We start from the raw sequence: 16,379 nt of genomic DNA, 5'->3' as shown, positions 1-16,379 counted from the left end.
CAGCCACTCATCTGTCCAAGTATCCATTCATTCATCCATTCATCCATCCATCCATGCATCCATCCAAATATCCAACCATCTATCCATCCAACCATCCAATCATTGAAAAAAAATGTGCAATAAGACCTACTCTGCCATGCCTTTTTATGGGTGATAAAAAAAAAGAAGAAAGAAGATGGCTAAAAAATGAATAAGATGTGGTCCTTGCCTTGATATATGTTGTCACTGAATAGGAGAAATAATATATGAAAAGCGAGGTCCATGTCTCATCTTTTTGTCCCCTGTATGTAGCACCTTCCACAGGGACTTTGATTCAGCAGCAAATGACGGTTGAATCAATGAATAAAAACAAATATAAAAGGCAATAAGTGAAAAGTGCCAGATAAACGCTGCAGACAAAATGCTATAGAAGAGACTTCCCTGGTGGTCCAGTGGTTAAGACTCAGGGCTTCCACTGCAGGGACCATGGTTTCGATCCCTAGTCAGGGAACTAAGATCCCACGTGCTGCATGACCAATAAAATAAAACAGGTTTAAAAACAAACAAAAATGCTACGGAAGAGTGGAAGGGAAGCTGATCACATACAGATGGATACCTCATAGAAGGCGGAATTTGAGCTGGGATAGAATGGCAGGCTGACTCAAATTTGGAAAAAAAAAAAAAAAAAGGCGTTCGAGAAAAGTCGACCACTGCCATTGCCTGTCTCAATGCCTGGCACAGAGAGGGACCTCGAGAAGGGTTTTTGCTTTGTTGTGAGGCACCTGCTGGGCTGAGCTGGTCATTAGTGAGGAGGACAGTTTCTGCCCTCAATGAGCCTTGAGGGCCTCGCTAATGTCTGGAGAAAGTCAATGGCAAACGGGATGTCGGGGTTAGAAAGATGGTAATAAGACCAGAAAGCAGCGATTTAAACCGCACAGAGTGGAGCGGGGTCCTGAAGGGACTGTTGATGAATAGGCTTCTAATTTGACTAGGTTGGAATCGTGTGTTTGCAATTAGCAGCATCTATTTGCATACAATTAGTGTATAAAGCCTTTGAGAAGAGTCTGTTCCCTAAAGTAGGTTAAATAAGTCCCCCTACAATTGTGCCTGCGGTATGGATTCATTTCACAAATCCATGATCCTGCAGAGACCAGGGATGGACTTCAGCCCAGTCTAGGTCCAATGGAGAACACGTGGATTGTACTTGTCCTGTCTGATCGGAGCAAGGGCCGAACTTCCCAAAGGCTCTACCCTTAAGAGCCTGGAGTGTCAACAGGGGTTGGTCATCTTGGGTTGAACTGAAGGGTCAACTCAGCTGACCTCTAAGTCAGTTTCAATGCCAGTACCTCTATTCCCCACCCTCCACCAAATACTCGTGGGGCTGGTGGGGGAAAGAGGCAGAATTTTCAAGAAAACAAAACAACATGAGGAAAACGAGGGGCATGTCATGACAGGTGTGGGTCTTTGCTGGGTCAAACACCTCAGGATGCAGGTTCAGGCTTCCCTCTAGTTCCTGCAATTAAAGAATTATTCTGGAAGCCCAGGCAAGTACCTCTGAAGCACAGCCTTACCCTCTCACTCACTGATTGACTTATTCAACAGACGTTTGTCGACTGCTGAGCCTTCTGTTTGGGAACTAGGGCTATACTGCTGCCCAAATGTTTGTTTGCAACCCAAACAAACACAGAGCCTATGGAGCTTATTGTCTGGTGGGGAAAACAGGAACTTGCAAATAAAGACAAAAGTCAGTGGAACAACTGCAGCCTGGTGCATTGGTATCAAGAGGACAAGGAGGAACCTACTTGTTTCCTGCATCCAGGAGGGCTGGATGCAATCAGGGAAGGCTTCCTGGAGGGAGTGACAATTGAGTTAAAATACAAGGAATGAGAAGCGGCAAAGAAAGGGAGGGGCTAACTTGAGTCAAGACCCTGGGGCAGGAGGCAGCAGGGAAAGTTCTGGAAACTGAAAGAAAGTCAAGGTGGTAAGAGGACAGAGATTTAAGGAGAGAGCAGTGAGAAATGAGACCAGAGGGGTCTCATCTAGGCAGGGCCTAGATCACTGGAGAGGGGGTTGGGGTGACTCAGGGGTCCATCTTTATCCTAAAAGTAACAAAATCATTGGTGTGGTTTACCTGGGGGTGGGAGGCGTGAGAAAGACACACCCAGATTTGAGTTTCAAGAAGACCCTTTTGTGTTTGAAAATGGTATGGAGGGGGAACCACTCCCCGCCAGCTTCACCTGTCCGCCCACCCTCGCCACACCCTTCCAGGGCCAGAATGCTGCCACCTGCCCTTGGCAAGCTGGTGCCGGGAACTGCCCCTCACCCCGGTCTGCCCTGCCCTGCCCTGCCCCCTGTACTCCTGGCTGACCCCCTTCATGGCTGCAAGAACGTCCCTTTCTCTACTGCCTTCCACGGGCCCCCGTCTGCGGCTCCCACCACTGGCTCCCAAGTACAGGGGACAATCCTCACCCAGGTAGAATGATCTCCAGTTCCACCGGGGATGACTCTAGAATAAGACCGAAGTCAGGTACGATTGCCACCGCCTCCTGGAACGGGTATCACAGTTGCTGTCTAGCTGCCGTAACGGAGGTCTGCTGTCTTTGTTTCATCATCCACCCTGCTTTCTCCAGCAGTAACACACCTTCTTTATGCCATCCCTCTCAGTCCATACAGCTTGGGTTAAGCCGACCCCCTCCCACATGGGTAAGGTGACATTCCCTCCAGGTCCAGACAGATCACGAGGACTGGCTCACAGATCCACTAAGGGCCAAAGAGATTTACTAGATCCACCAAGGGCCACAGAAAGTCAGACACGGGACTTGCTGGAACTGTCGAGAAGGAGACACTCCTTCCCAGCAGCTCCTTGAACAGGAAGGATATGGGCTCATGGTGGCCGTCTCTGCCCTCCTGGAAGGACCCTGTCTGACACTGAAGAGCCAAGCGCAGCTGAGAGAGGGAGTGACACAGAACGCCGGACAGGTCCTCTGGTCCCCGGGGTCACGCCCCTCAGCTTTCCACTGCTGGGAAACAGCAAACCCCCCCTTCCTGGCCTGAGCTTGTGGGATGCACTTGTTGTCACTCACAAGTGAAGAGGAAAGGGCCAGTCTCACCTGCCTCTTCTCCTCATCGCCCTGCTGGGATTGGTGCCACCCTGAGCACTTCTCGCTGGTGAGGAAGCTGACTGGAGCTGAAATCAAGGGAGGAATTTCAGGAGGGCTGCAGAGAATGCTCTGCAGCGCAGTTCTCAGGCCTTCAGCCACCACACCCCGAGCCAACGCCTCGCTCGCACGATAACAAGAGGAGGGAGGCAGACCAGGCACCACGAGAGGCTGGTTTTTCCCAAAGGTGTCAGGCTTCTTCAAGTTTCCCAAAGTCCTGGGCACGATGCCAGTAGGTCATTTTAGATGTCTTTTGAAAACTCCCAATTTCATCAAGGCAAGGGTCTAAGAAAAGACATTATGAAAACGCAGGCAGTGAGTAGGACCCAAGCAAAAAGGATCCCGGCTCGGAATTTCTACTCCACGTAATGGAAGTCATTTGAAGTCAAATCATTTATGGGTTTAAAAACAAAACAAAACAAATCTAAGTGCTCAGTTGTGTCCGACATTTCGCGACCCCACGGACTATAGCCAGCTGGGCTCCTGCGTCCATGGGGTTTCCCAGGCAAGAGTACTGGAGTGGGTTGCCGTTTCCTTCTCCAGGGGATCTTCCCAACCCAGGGATCGAACCTCGTTGGCAGGCAGATTCTTTACTAACTGTGCCACTTTAGAAATTCACAGATTTTATTATCAAAACCTGTGCCTGTATATGTGTGTATGTGACTGTGCATGTGGTGTATCTGAATAGAATAAAAAAAAAATAGACCTGGAACAAGCCAGGGTTCTGCTTTGTCTCTTCTCAAGTTCAAGCGCACCTGCTGTGACTCTGCTTTCCAACCTGACACCCGATTTCATCAGCAGGTGATGCCAAACAAGCTCCTTCCTCTCAGAACAGTGGCAGGCCCTGAACATCTGCAGGAGCAAACCTTGAAGAGTGGTCCACTTTCTTTTCCTTCTTCCTCAAGGAAATAACCACTGACTAGCCAACTCCCTCCTGCCCTACTCCCCCCCCACACACTAGGTAATGTATTAGGGCTGGACACAAGAGATCCTAAACAAAGGAGGGATGGGACAGGCTGGCTAGAATTCATCAGCTACATCTCTCTTTTAAACCAGAACAAAACAAAAGCCACATGCAGTATTCATAGCTAACAACATGCTTTCTGCTGTCATGGCCTGGCTTTCCACGCTGGACTATACTGGGGGCTGCTAGGAAAGCTACGAGCCTCAGTCTTCCCATCTGCCGAATGGGAGTATGATACTTCAGTTAAATAATGCATGAAAAGCTCTTCGCAGGCCCCTTGTCTGGCCTATGATACACGGTCGATTTTGCTGTGACTCTTAAGACAGTAAGTCCGAGATCCAAAAAGGGACATAGATGTGGAGTGACATGCAGATTGTACAGCCGCGATTCCTGAGGCCTGCACAATGAACTCAAACACAGTCTTTCATCATGTTTAAGGCTTTCATCACTCAAGAGGAAAACCTCCTCAGATTTGTGCCCCGTGGGGAGAATCTGGGGTGGCTGTGGCGAGCAGCTTGGAGGAAGCCAGCCCTACACCTCAAAGCTTTGTCCAGATGGAGTTAACACGAGACGTGGAGAGGGGGATTCAAAGAATAGGAATGTGTTCATCTGTGAAATTAAAAGTAGTACAGCATGACATACAACATTATGTGGTGGGGTTCGTCAAAAGCAATAATTAGGCTGAATATGACTCTGAACGCGCTCATAATCAAACAAAAGCAATTCTACTGAATGAGGAGAGCTGATTCTCTTGGGAGGAGAAAAGAGGCCAGATGCTGAGAAATACTGGGTCGTGAGCTCAACAGACTGAGGGCTGGTGGAGATGCAGCCTGGGGAAGGGCGAGGGCAAGGTATTCATTTCATATCGTTGCCACAGAAATTATTGCTGTTCCGTCGCTCAGTTGTGTCCAACTCTGCGACCCCAAGGACTGCAGCACCCCAGGATTCCCTGTCCTTCGCCATTTCCGGGAGCTTGCTCAAACTCATGTCCATCGAGTCAGTGGATGTATGAGGATGTATGCCCTCCATACATCTCATCCTCTGCCATCCCCTTCTCCTCCTGCCCTCAATCTTTCCCAGCATCAGGGTCTCTCCCAAAGAGTCAGCTCCTCGAATCAGGTGGCCAAAGTATTAGAGCTTCAGCATCAGCATCAGCCACAGAAATTACCATCAACCCCAAAACAACTCATCCACTAATTATCTCACCGTGGCTGTGCGTCCCAGGACCAAGCACAGTGTGGCTTGGATGGGTTTTCTGCTTAGCGTCTCCCGAGGCCAAAGTGTCACCTGGCCAGGGTCATTCTTTCTGGCTCTTATGTGGGGACCCTGGGGAAGAACTTGCTCTCACTCCCACTCTGGTTACTGACAGAATTGAGTGCCATGCGGGTGTACGACGGGGGTCCCTATTTCCTTCCAGCTGTCAGCCAGAGCTGTCCTCAGCTTCTAGAAGCTGCCACATTTCTTGCCAGACAGTGCCCCCCTCCACTGTCTTCAAAAGGACATCACATCCTCCTAGTGCTAGGCATCTGCCCGCCTCCCCTCTGCCATCCCCCTGATTTCCTCCTCCACCTTGTTCTTCTGCTCCAAAGGGCTCTGGTGACTACACTGGATCCACTCCAAAAAAATCTAGAACCGTCTCCGTATTTTAAGGTCAGCTGGTTAATTACCTTAGTTATAGATGCAAAGGCGCTGTGTCACCCAGCACAACCCAAGCCAGGGAGGAGCACCGGGGGAAGGTCGAGGGCCCACTGGTCAGCCTGTAGAAGGCCCTCAGAGTGGCTGCCTTGAAAAATGGGTGCTGGACCCTCTCCCCAGTTGGAGCACGAAGTTTCCACTGTTTAGACGGGCAGGAGGAGGTGGGTAACAAGCAGAACAGCTGTGGGCATCTATGAAACCCAGAGCAGAGCCGTCACGCTTGCCGTTGCGGTTTAGTCATGTGTGACTCTTTGCGACCCCACGGACTGTAGCCCACCAGGCTTCTCTGTCCACAGGATTCTCCAGGCAAGAATACAGCAGTGGGTTGCCATTTCCTCCTCCAGGGGATCGCCCCGACCCAGGGATTGAACACGCATCTCCTGTGTTGGCAGGCGGATTCTTGACCACTGAGCCACCTGGGGAGCTGTCAGGGGCATCTATGAAGCCCAGAGGGAGGTGTCGTGGGGTCTGGGACCTTTCACCATCTGGGAGGTTTGCAAAAGCAAAACGCAATTAGAAGCTGACTTCCCGCTCTCCTTAGGCTGTGCCTTATTTCATCTGGCCAGCCTGGGAAGACGTGGGTTCTGAGACCTGCTAGGCATCAAGACTTAAGCCACACCATGAAGGAAACTGCTAGAAGGGAGACAGACGCTCTTTGCTGGGCGGGGTGGGGGGGATGGTGAACAGTCTCCTAAATAGCAACATCCAGTAAATCGGAGCTACCACGGCCATTGTTTGCGGACAAGCCTCCTACTTGGCCAGGTTTTGAGCAGAACTGGTGATTTCCAGCTTCCATCAAACCACGGAGGCGGGCCTGACTATCCCCATTGTGAGCAAATGAGGCTCAGCGAGGCTGAGCAGTGTGTTCGAGATGACACAGCCACCAGGACAGATCTAAGCCCCATTCTCTCCACGTAAAGCCTCCGTTCCTTCCCCCTGCCGGCTAGCTGGCCCTCTGTCTTGCGTGTCTTAAGTTCTTTCCTCCCCCTGCCTTTGACTTCTTCTACAATGTCCTTGGACCCAGCGCCTAAGACATAGATTTAATTACTGCTGTTTTTTCAATGACATAATTAAATATCCACAGTGAGGTCAATCAACCTGAACCCATTCGGAGGACACTCTGGAGCTGCTCTGGAATTTTTTTATTTAAGGGCTTTTTATACACAGAGGTTGGCTTTTATGGGTCTAAAATTGGGTTTCTGATTTCGGCCCTCAAGGCAAGAGGTAAAAAAAAAAAAATTGTTATAAATATCATTGAGATGCCACATTCTTTTTGGCTCTTTTTAAAGGGCTTGATGAGGAGACAAAGCAACGACTTTATTGAAAAACGCAGAGGATGATCTCCTGGTTTATGATGATCCTGGGTGATATGACCACAGAGTGAACTGCACAGACACCCTAGCATTATTGGGGAGCCATTCTGAAAAGCTGTAACAGGTGACCCCCTCCTCCCTGCCGAACAGCTTTTGGCCTCAAGGTCTCCACCCAACCAAGCCTGCTTTTGCTCAACCTGCCACTGTGCTCTTGCGAGCAGGAAAAAGGGAGCATTTTCTGGCTCCTTTTAACATAAAAAAGGATGCAGAATGCACCTGTGCTCTAATAAATGCATGGGAATGGGTGGGGGGGGGGGACGGAAAATAATAATAAATGCAGCTAGGGGCTGAAAAGAGTGGTTTTTGAAGCTAATGACAGTGTTTCTGCCTTTATTGCTTCGGGCAGAAACAGGAAGTTAGAAATCCAAGTGGCTTGAGAAAATATAACATTTAACAAACTCATTTGCAGGCCTCCAGTTGTATTATCCTAATTTATTTCATTGTTGTGGGGGATTTCTTTTGGGGACTTTTTTGATCTATTTTTAATGGGAGACTAATGTGCATTCCTCCCCTCACCCCCCACCAACTCCCCCCTTCTTTTTTTGCAGGGATTTATTGAGCAGTAAGACACTTTAAAAAAGAACTTTTCTTTTTTAACCTACTCCTTCATGGAGGCAAAGATAGAACTGGGTTGGGGGGAAGAGATTCCTGCTTCATAATCCATATTTAATGTCAGTGGTAGCAATTCCTACAGCTTTATTCCGCCCGAATCTTCCAGGAAGGAAAACCATTCTACCAGCGTGGAGATGGTCATCATGTAAGAACCCCGCTCTGCCCCCGACCCCTTCCCCACTGTGGGTCTCACATCGCGATCTGGCTGGAGTTCCTCCAAGGCCCACTGCTAAGTTCCGTGGAACGCTTCCTCCACGTGGACCCCCGATCATCTCCAGGCTGGCAACACGTCTGCAGAACCGAGACACGCAGTTGTCGCATTTCTCCAGTGCTCCCGGATGAAGACAGGCACAGAGTACCTCTTCTGGGCTGAGCGCTGAAATCTGTTCATTGCCTAAACACGTGCAAAAATGAACCTGGCCATCTTCTGTTGATCTAGAAACTCCCTGACTCCTTCCTTCAGATAGAGAGAAAATCGGCTGAACTGTCTTGCAGAGGGGAGGAGGAGGGAAGAAAGTGAAATCAGTAATTTGAAGAATTTCTTGAATAATCACCTCATTTAGGGACTCCATTAGATGGCCGCGTGTTCCCAGAGCATGGCGTAATTGAAAAGGGCTTCACAGTTTAGCTGCTCTATGAATTGTCCAACAAGCTTGCGAGGAAGGTGGGACAGGGATTAATTAGCCTGCAGGGAAGGATGAGAAAATGGATAGATGGAGAGAGAACAGGACATGTCCAAGGTCACAAGGGGAGTTAAGGTAAGAGCCAGGACTGGCCCCCTCCAATGTCAAGGCGTCTACAAGATAACCCCCCACTATGCTCAGCGCCTATTAATTACAGCCAGCTTCCGTCTACTAAGCACGCAGCACACATACACAATGAGGCCTAAAGAGAAAGAATTTTCAGGATTCTGGAAAGTAATGAATGAACGAAGTCAAAGGTATGTTAGGATGATGGCGGGGGGAGGGGTACACCGGGAGGCTTAAAAAAAAGATGCCAACTTGAAAAAACAAATTCTTAGAAACAAAACCAGGAGTCTGATCAAACAGGGAACACAGCAAAATGAACAAGAAGGGGGAGAAACTATTAAGATGAAAAGACCACAGGATATGTGGGGAGGGTTAGCAGGGTATTTAAAGAGTAAGAGTATCGCCAAAAGAGATTAAAAAAAAAAGAGTAAAACGGAATCACTTCCTGTACACTTGAAAGGAACACAAGACTGTAAATTAACTATACGTCAATTTTTAAAAAAGGTAGCAGTAAAACAGAAACTTGGGAGCGGGTATAGACTTTCAAACTTGAGTTTGATGTTTTTGGCATGGAAAACTTCAGATGCGTTAAAATTCAGCAAAGGGTGAATTTCACATGTATAAAGGCAAACAATCTCCCTCTGAAGGTTGAGGTTATATATTCAAGAAAATGAACCGGACGACGGATTTAAATTCTCGATTCGAATCGATTCTTTGTTCCCAAAGATGTCCACTTCTGAATGTCACCTGAGAAAGTTTAAGACTCATCTGAGGACACCTTGATATTCCATGGAAAATGAAAGAAGAGCCCACGCCATCATTATTGTATTATTCCTAGTTCTAGACTTTCCAGCAAAGCTTTTCTAGTTAAGAGTTTCCCTCCTGGGTTTGAATCTAGTTGAATCAGGGAAATGGCAAGGTGTCAACGTCAAGGTGTCTCTCCACATTCTGCTACAGCATCATGATCACTTATTTGCAGAGGTCAAGAATCCGGCTCACCAGTAGAAGGGTAATCTAAGGATGTCTCAAGTTGGCCTGCCCCGGATATTGACATGCAGTGCCATGTGCTTGAAACTCTCCAAGGCAATTAGACTGGTGGTGACTCAAAATGACTTCCAAATCAGGAGAAATGTTACTGACTTCCAATTTAGTATGTGTCACTGAATTTGGGGCACGTACGTGGATTTTTTTTTTTTTACCAAACTCACAACTGCAATCTGATTTGGCTACAAGACAAATCAAATATGGAACATAAGAGTATCTCAGTGTCAGGTTTTGTAGCAGAAAATGCTCTAGGTATTAAATTATAGTGTTCTTTGCTCTTATCTCCTATTTATAAATTGATTCCATGGACTAATGCAGCGAACTTTTCTTGAGCAAAGATAAGACAGTCCCTGTCTTCAAGGAGTTCACCGTCTAGTGGATGAAACAGACAAGAAATAATTTCAGTTCTATGAGAGAAGCTTGACAAGGTACAAGAGAATCTCATCCATGAAGGTTAATTCTATCTGGAAAGGTGGGGGTAGAAAAGATTACCCAGAGGAAGGGCTGTTTTGTGCTGAGTCTTGAAACACACACACACACGAAATCAATCCAAACTCAACAACAGTCTCGTCACAGGCTCCCAGTACCACAGCCCAGAGAGATTCAGGAAGAATTCTCAGAAATCAATAGATCTCTGGGTTTTGTTTTTTCCTTCCAACCTCCTTCTCTTGAAGAGCTTCTTAAATATCTGGCCAAGGACCTGGAAACAGACCTTTGAACAAAAGGAAACCATGCCTCTTGGACATCGTTGGACACCAACAATGCAGTGTTTGGCTGGTACAGACCCTGGGATCCCCGCTAGCTGATGCTTCATCTCGGGGACTGCGTGCCACCCTTTTGGAAGCCAAGCTAGTTCTTTTGAGCCACCACAGGTCTGCTGATCCCACTGAGTAGTGCCCTGCTGTGGGGAAGCTTCCCTTCAAGGGTGGAAGCCGGAAAAGGAATGGGAGGAAGCTTGAGTCTTGGCAGGGCTGCTGAGCAGTTCTGCCAACTCAGCTGGACTTAAAACTCGTGTGTCCGGTCTTCCTTCTCCCTCTTGGAAACCCCCTGCCCTGGGCAAGTTATCTGACCCGGGGTGGTGGACCTGTGTTCCCAGGAGCAGGACGATAGAAGGGAAACAGAGCGTGATAACAGTACAAACTTTGATGTCAAAGAGGTCAGGATTTGGATTGTGGGCTTGATTCTTACTAGATGAGTGACTTACTGCCCTGTACCTTAGACTCCTCATCTAGTAAATGGGCACAGTAATGTCTAGGTCACAGGATCACTGTGAAGATAAGAGAAAAAGGGAAAGGCTGTTCATGAAGGGCAAAGCCAATGGCATGTCACATAGAAAAGCCCCCGATAAATGGTAACTATCACTTAAGTGCCTACTGTGTGCCGCCATCTGGATTCTTTATCCTGGCCACACCACGTGGCATGTGGCATATGGGGTCTTCCCTGCCCTCCTCAATGGATGTGTGGAGTCTTAACCACTGGACCACCAGTTGGTGGGGGGGGTCCCTCCAGCTAAATCTTTAAAGGGATTTTGAATGGTTTCTGTGATTGTCCTCAGTTTACAAAACAGGAAAGGCAAGCAGGAGAGGTAAGAAAACGTGAAGGCAGGCTTCAAGCCAAGGGCTGCCTGGTCCAAACCCCAGGCTGGTCTATATGACACATGCAAAGAAACTTCTGACTTCTTGCGGGGGAAAAGGGTGGGAAAGGCAGGCAGACAGGGCGAGGCGGAGAATGTCTCCTTCTGAAGAGCTGGTCTTGACCTGAGACCTCAGCCATGGAATCTGGCACCAATTCCTTCTAGGCAACCAGACGGAAGGGCGTGAACAAGTATCTCAGTCACTAGCTCAGGTTTGCCTGAACAACCATGTCTCCAAACATCTCAAAAATGGGCTTCCCTGGTGGCTCAGCAGTCAAAGAGGACTCCTGCCAATGCAGGACACACGAGTTCGATGCCTGACCCCAGAAGATGCCACACGCCTTGGAGCAACTACTGAACCTGAGCTCCAAAGCCCCAGAGCCAAAGCTGCTGAGCCCACGCGCCACAACTCCCGTGCCCACATGCCCGAGAGCCTGTGCCCAAGTGCCACAGCTCCCATGCCCGTGTGCCCAAGCATCACAACTCGAGAGCATGCCCTGCTTGCCATGACTGGAGGAAAGCCTGCGTGGCAGTGAAGACCGAGCACAGCCAAAAATAAACAAGCGAAATTATTATTTTTTAAAAGTCCCCAAAAAGACATAGCTTCCCTCGATATCTTGCAGTGACCATTAACCTTGGTTAGTCAAGTTCAAGGTCCTCTTAAGTAGTTCGTTCAATTTTATCTTGGCCTGTCACACGTGTGAAAAGATGTGTCATAAGCCCTTAAAATGTAACCTTTTTTTCTGAAATATTTTGGCAGGCTTTTTATTCATTCTTTCCATCCCCTACTTTACCCAAGTTACAGAGGTCAATCTTTTCGTATGTTATCTTTTTGAGGGTTATGGGGAGGGGGTTTGGAGTGATGGTGGGTAGGCTTATTTTCCAAACTGCTGTCATACATTTTCAGAACTTGTCCCCAGACTGTCCTCCGGGATGTCAAAGAAACCTCAGACACAGGCTAGACTGATCTGGGGACTCTAACTTTCAAGGAGGATGATGACCTTTAACCTCAGACAGTGCAAGATGCAAGATGGGTAAGCAGTGCAGGAAGCGGCTTGCGTTCGTTAAGAAAGCTGATTTTTTATGGAGACCTGACTCTCCCTTGGTAGCTTATGCCAAGGACACACAGAGAAGAATCCACTTTGCTTCTCCTTGCAAATCACACCAAGGCTACCAGAAAAGAAGGGACTCTCCGATTGTGTTAGCAGCACAATCATACATAATCTGGACTTGGGCATGCGAGAGAATAATCACCCACCAGCCTCTAGATGGAGAAAGGCAGAGAGAGGGAGAGAAAGGCTGAGTCAATCCCTGCTCAGCCACGTTCATCCATATGATCCTACAGAATACCGCACAACGTTTTCAGGGAGAAATAAAACTCTAGAACTTCATTAATGCCGTAATTAAGGACCAAATTAGCAGGCCAAAAAAAATAAAATAAAATAAAATCACTATGATTTAAAAAGAAATAGTAGTGAAAGCACCAATCCTGAACTTATACAAAGTAATGTTTTATTTTATTATATTTCTTCTTCCCCTTTTTGAACATTTCACTGTCAAGGGATTAATTGCCTTCTCAAACCCAGGAAAGGAAACGTGAAAGTGTCTCCTTTTTCTCTGAGGATGGGGGGATGCGAATACGAGGCAGCGCAGGAATAACAGGCGCTCTGTTTTCTGAGTGCTCGCCTGTGATTTATGAAAGGTGTGCCTCGCTGCGGGAAGATAACGCCATTTGAAATGGTCCATTTCATAAATCTATCCTCCTTGTCCCCAGCCGCACACAGGACTCCTATGAACTCCTGAATCCAATAATGTTTTCATCCTCTATTGACAAAAAAAGAAGGGGGGGAAAAGGACTTTGGCGCAAGAGAGGTAATGATGCTCTTACAAGGGAGCAGCCCTAACACGCCGTCTCCAGGGCTTTCTCTGGCAATGGCCACAGGGCCTCCAAGGCGGGGACGCTTGGATAAACAAAATGAAGAGATAATCAACATGCAGAACATCCGGAATGTCCTCTTACGGCTAGCGGCATTAATTATAGCCTGAGCCCCGGCCTCCCAGCGACCACAGAACTGAAGGCTTTGCCTGAACACCCTCTCCGCCCTGTGATGGATTTATCCTCTGGAACTGGGGTATTTCCTATTCATTCATGCACCGCTTCAGAATATCTGCTTGTTTATCTCACAGCAAGTATGCATCCAGAAGAGAGTTCTGTGCCAGTTGGGGACCAATCATAAACTTCAGTGAAATTCATGGTTGTGAGCTTCTCTGGCGGTAACGAGGGGGGAGGTGATATATACATACTCAATGCCGTGCGGGCTCCAGAAGACCCGTATGAAATACGAGCAGGGGACAGAAGAGACTTCCTTGGGAGCCAATGAAACGGACAGCTTAGACGCAAGAGGTGACTGCAAACACACGATGGATGCAACTTCTCAGACGGAAGTCGTATGTCAGGCTGGGATCAACTCCTCCTGACGGACCCTGAGAAACAGGATGGAGGGGACAGGAAGGTGACACACAGCACCCTGGTGTCTCAGAGACTGGAGAGGGAAAGAAATTAAACCCTCTAGGCATGAAGCCCTTCCTGTTCATTACAAAGGAGATAAAGCTAAGTTTAAAAAATGAAAGAAAGCAAAGTGGCCATGCATGTGTTGAGCGATGTTTTAACCTTAGTGGCAATTAGGGCATCTGAGAAAACCCTTACACCCACCACTCAGATATTAATGGATTAAGAGGCAGATAAAGCACAGGATATAAGATGGAAATGATGTAGAAATGTGAATTTGAAAGAACTCCCAACATAGGATACTCACCCTGATACTCTGGAATTTGCATATTTTGACTTGTATTTAAAAAGCAATTTCAAGGTCAGCTTCAGTGCAGAAACACTGAGCTAAGATGGGAAGTAACCCCATTAAAAGTCTACCAGTGTTTTGCATATTTATTTTTCTTCCTCTGTAGTGAGCAATGACGACTCATAAATCAAAAAATCAGGGTAAACAAATACCAAAGAGGTTATTTTATACAAAATGTATACTCTCTATTCTATCTATTTATACACACAAACATTTCTATTACTAGAATTTATAAAGTGTGTAATACATGCATGCATGCTTAAAAAATTTGCATACATTTCCATAAGATGGAAAAAAATATATTATTGTCCCAAGTCTCAGAAGACCATGGCCCAAATAAAATGACGACCACCTCAAATGCATTTTTGTGTAATGGGATGGAAGTAATGTTTATTTTTAAAAGCTCCAGGCCTATTTTTTTTTTTTTTTTAGCATAAATAGATTGAAATTTTCCAGTTAGGTAGATCCATGGTCTGACCGTGAATATCCTAGGCAGCTGAACAGGGTAACTTTGGGTCTTTCCAGTAAGACTCGAGGAACTTCATCAAAAGCATGTACAGATGTCAAAATCAGCCTCCACACCTTTCTACTGAAAACACCATCAGACTCTTGTCACCCTGATCAACCTGGGGCAGGTTGAAAGAGGGAATGGAATTTGGAGAACTGAAAGTTGCCATTGAAAGAGGAAAGTTATCCCCGCAAAAGGGATTTTCACCAGACAACACAGATGTTCTAGAAGTCTAAACACTTCTGTGTTTTAGAAACTTCTTAATAATTTGATATCTGATAATTAACAATTTGATACACGGCATCCTAGGCCACCATAGAAGCCACCTACAAAAATTAGTCCTGTGTCTTTATTCACTTGTTTTATAAGAAGAATGATCCTTTAGACTAGACTTGAAATGACTTTGGGTCACTTCCCAAAAAGTGAAGTCCATCCACAAAGGATAAACATGTGCCACCAGTGAGCTGATGCCAAAGAAAAGATCAAGTACTTGACTTACTCAAAAGTAAGTCACAGAAATGAAATTCTGAAAAATGTTTCCAGCAATTGCAGAATCATGCTTCCTTGTCATATAAGACAGTGCTTAACACAGAACTTGGAGCAGCAAAAACTCAAGAAATGCAAGTTTAATACATCTCTGTGGAATTTACATGATTAGAGAAAACACATACTCAAAAAAAAAAAAAAAAGATGATTCCATTAATATGTAATCCTTATAAAGTGTTAGTCTCTCAGTCATGTCCAGCTCTTTGCGACCCCATGGACTGAAGCCCACCAGGCTGCTATGTCCATGGAATTGTCCAGGTAAGAATACTGGAGTGGGTTGCCATTCTCTTCTCTAGGGGATCTTCCTGATCCAGGGATTGAACCTGGGTCTCCTGCATTGCAGGCAGATTCTTTACCATTTGAGCCACCAGGAAGCCCCTATGTAATCCTTATGGTGGTGGTTTGGTGGTTTAGTTGCTAAGTCGTATCTGACTCTTGCGACCCCATGGACAGTGGCCTGCCAGACTCCTCTATCCGTGGAATTCTCCAGGCAAGAATACTAGAGTGGGTTGCCATTCCTTCTTCTCCAGGGTATCTTCCCAATCCAGGAATTGAACTTGGGTCTCCTGCATTGCAGGCAGATTCTTTACCAATTGAGCCACCAGGGAAGCCCATGTAATCCTTATACCTGTATCTAATTAATGTGATTAAAAACACATTATATTTGGTATATTTGGTATATATACAGGTATATTTGTGAATCAGGGTAGCTCATACTATTCTGATACCTTTTTGGTATATTTGAAATGCTTTTAAAATTAAAAGTCTCCCCCACCAAAAAAAAAAAAAAAATACCGTATAGATGTGCCCCTCTTATAGAAATTTGATACATCAAAAAATTTTTTTAATCTAGGAATGAGGATAAATGATGAGAAGGAATTATTGAGAGACTGCCTTAAAGTCCCTGTACTAGAAAACTATTTCCACTTAATTTTCCAGGACCAGATTTGGCACGTATTGTACCCAACAATATATAACCATATTCCAAAATCCAAATGGATTACTAATGGATTAATATGCTTTCAAAAGCATCTTTACAAGATTTAACCATGAACAGAACTCCTTGCTTCTCTTGGCTTCCAGTTAACATGTGACACCCTGTAATACTTCAAGTTAAAGAGTTACAGAGCCTGGAGTTTTATATGAGCCTGACAGTGATGGATTAAAACCATACTCTAGACATACCTAAACAGTAGCACTTACTTTTTCTTACTTAAATCAGGGTTGATCTAGGAGCTATTTGCTGGAAACTGTAATTGC

At 46.4% G+C, this 16,379-nt stretch overlaps 1 protein-coding gene across 2 annotated transcripts in view; it reads right to left on the bottom strand.

The window, feature by feature from the left end:
- The window catches only part of WWOX (WW domain containing oxidoreductase), a 909,485-nt gene that overhangs the window by 223,582 nt on the left and 669,524 nt on the right, over window positions 1–16,379 (bottom strand). The window contains exon 9 of one of the 2 annotated variants that reach the window (XR_011561738.1): window positions 13,512–13,691. The exons of the other annotated variant lie outside the window; for it this stretch is intronic. The gene's annotated coding sequence lies outside the window, so the exon portion shown is untranslated. The remainder of the gene's footprint in view (window positions 1–13,511; window positions 13,692–16,379) is intronic. 2 annotated transcript variants of the gene reach the window in all.

This window comes from Bos indicus, chromosome 18 (genome assembly GCF_029378745.1).
Source record: "Bos indicus isolate NIAB-ARS_2022 breed Sahiwal x Tharparkar chromosome 18, NIAB-ARS_B.indTharparkar_mat_pri_1.0, whole genome shotgun sequence".
Lineage (NCBI taxonomy): Eukaryota > Metazoa > Chordata > Mammalia > Artiodactyla > Bovidae > Bos > Bos indicus.
Note: the sequence above shows the minus strand (reverse complement) of the source record. Positions and strands in the feature narration are given on the sequence as shown.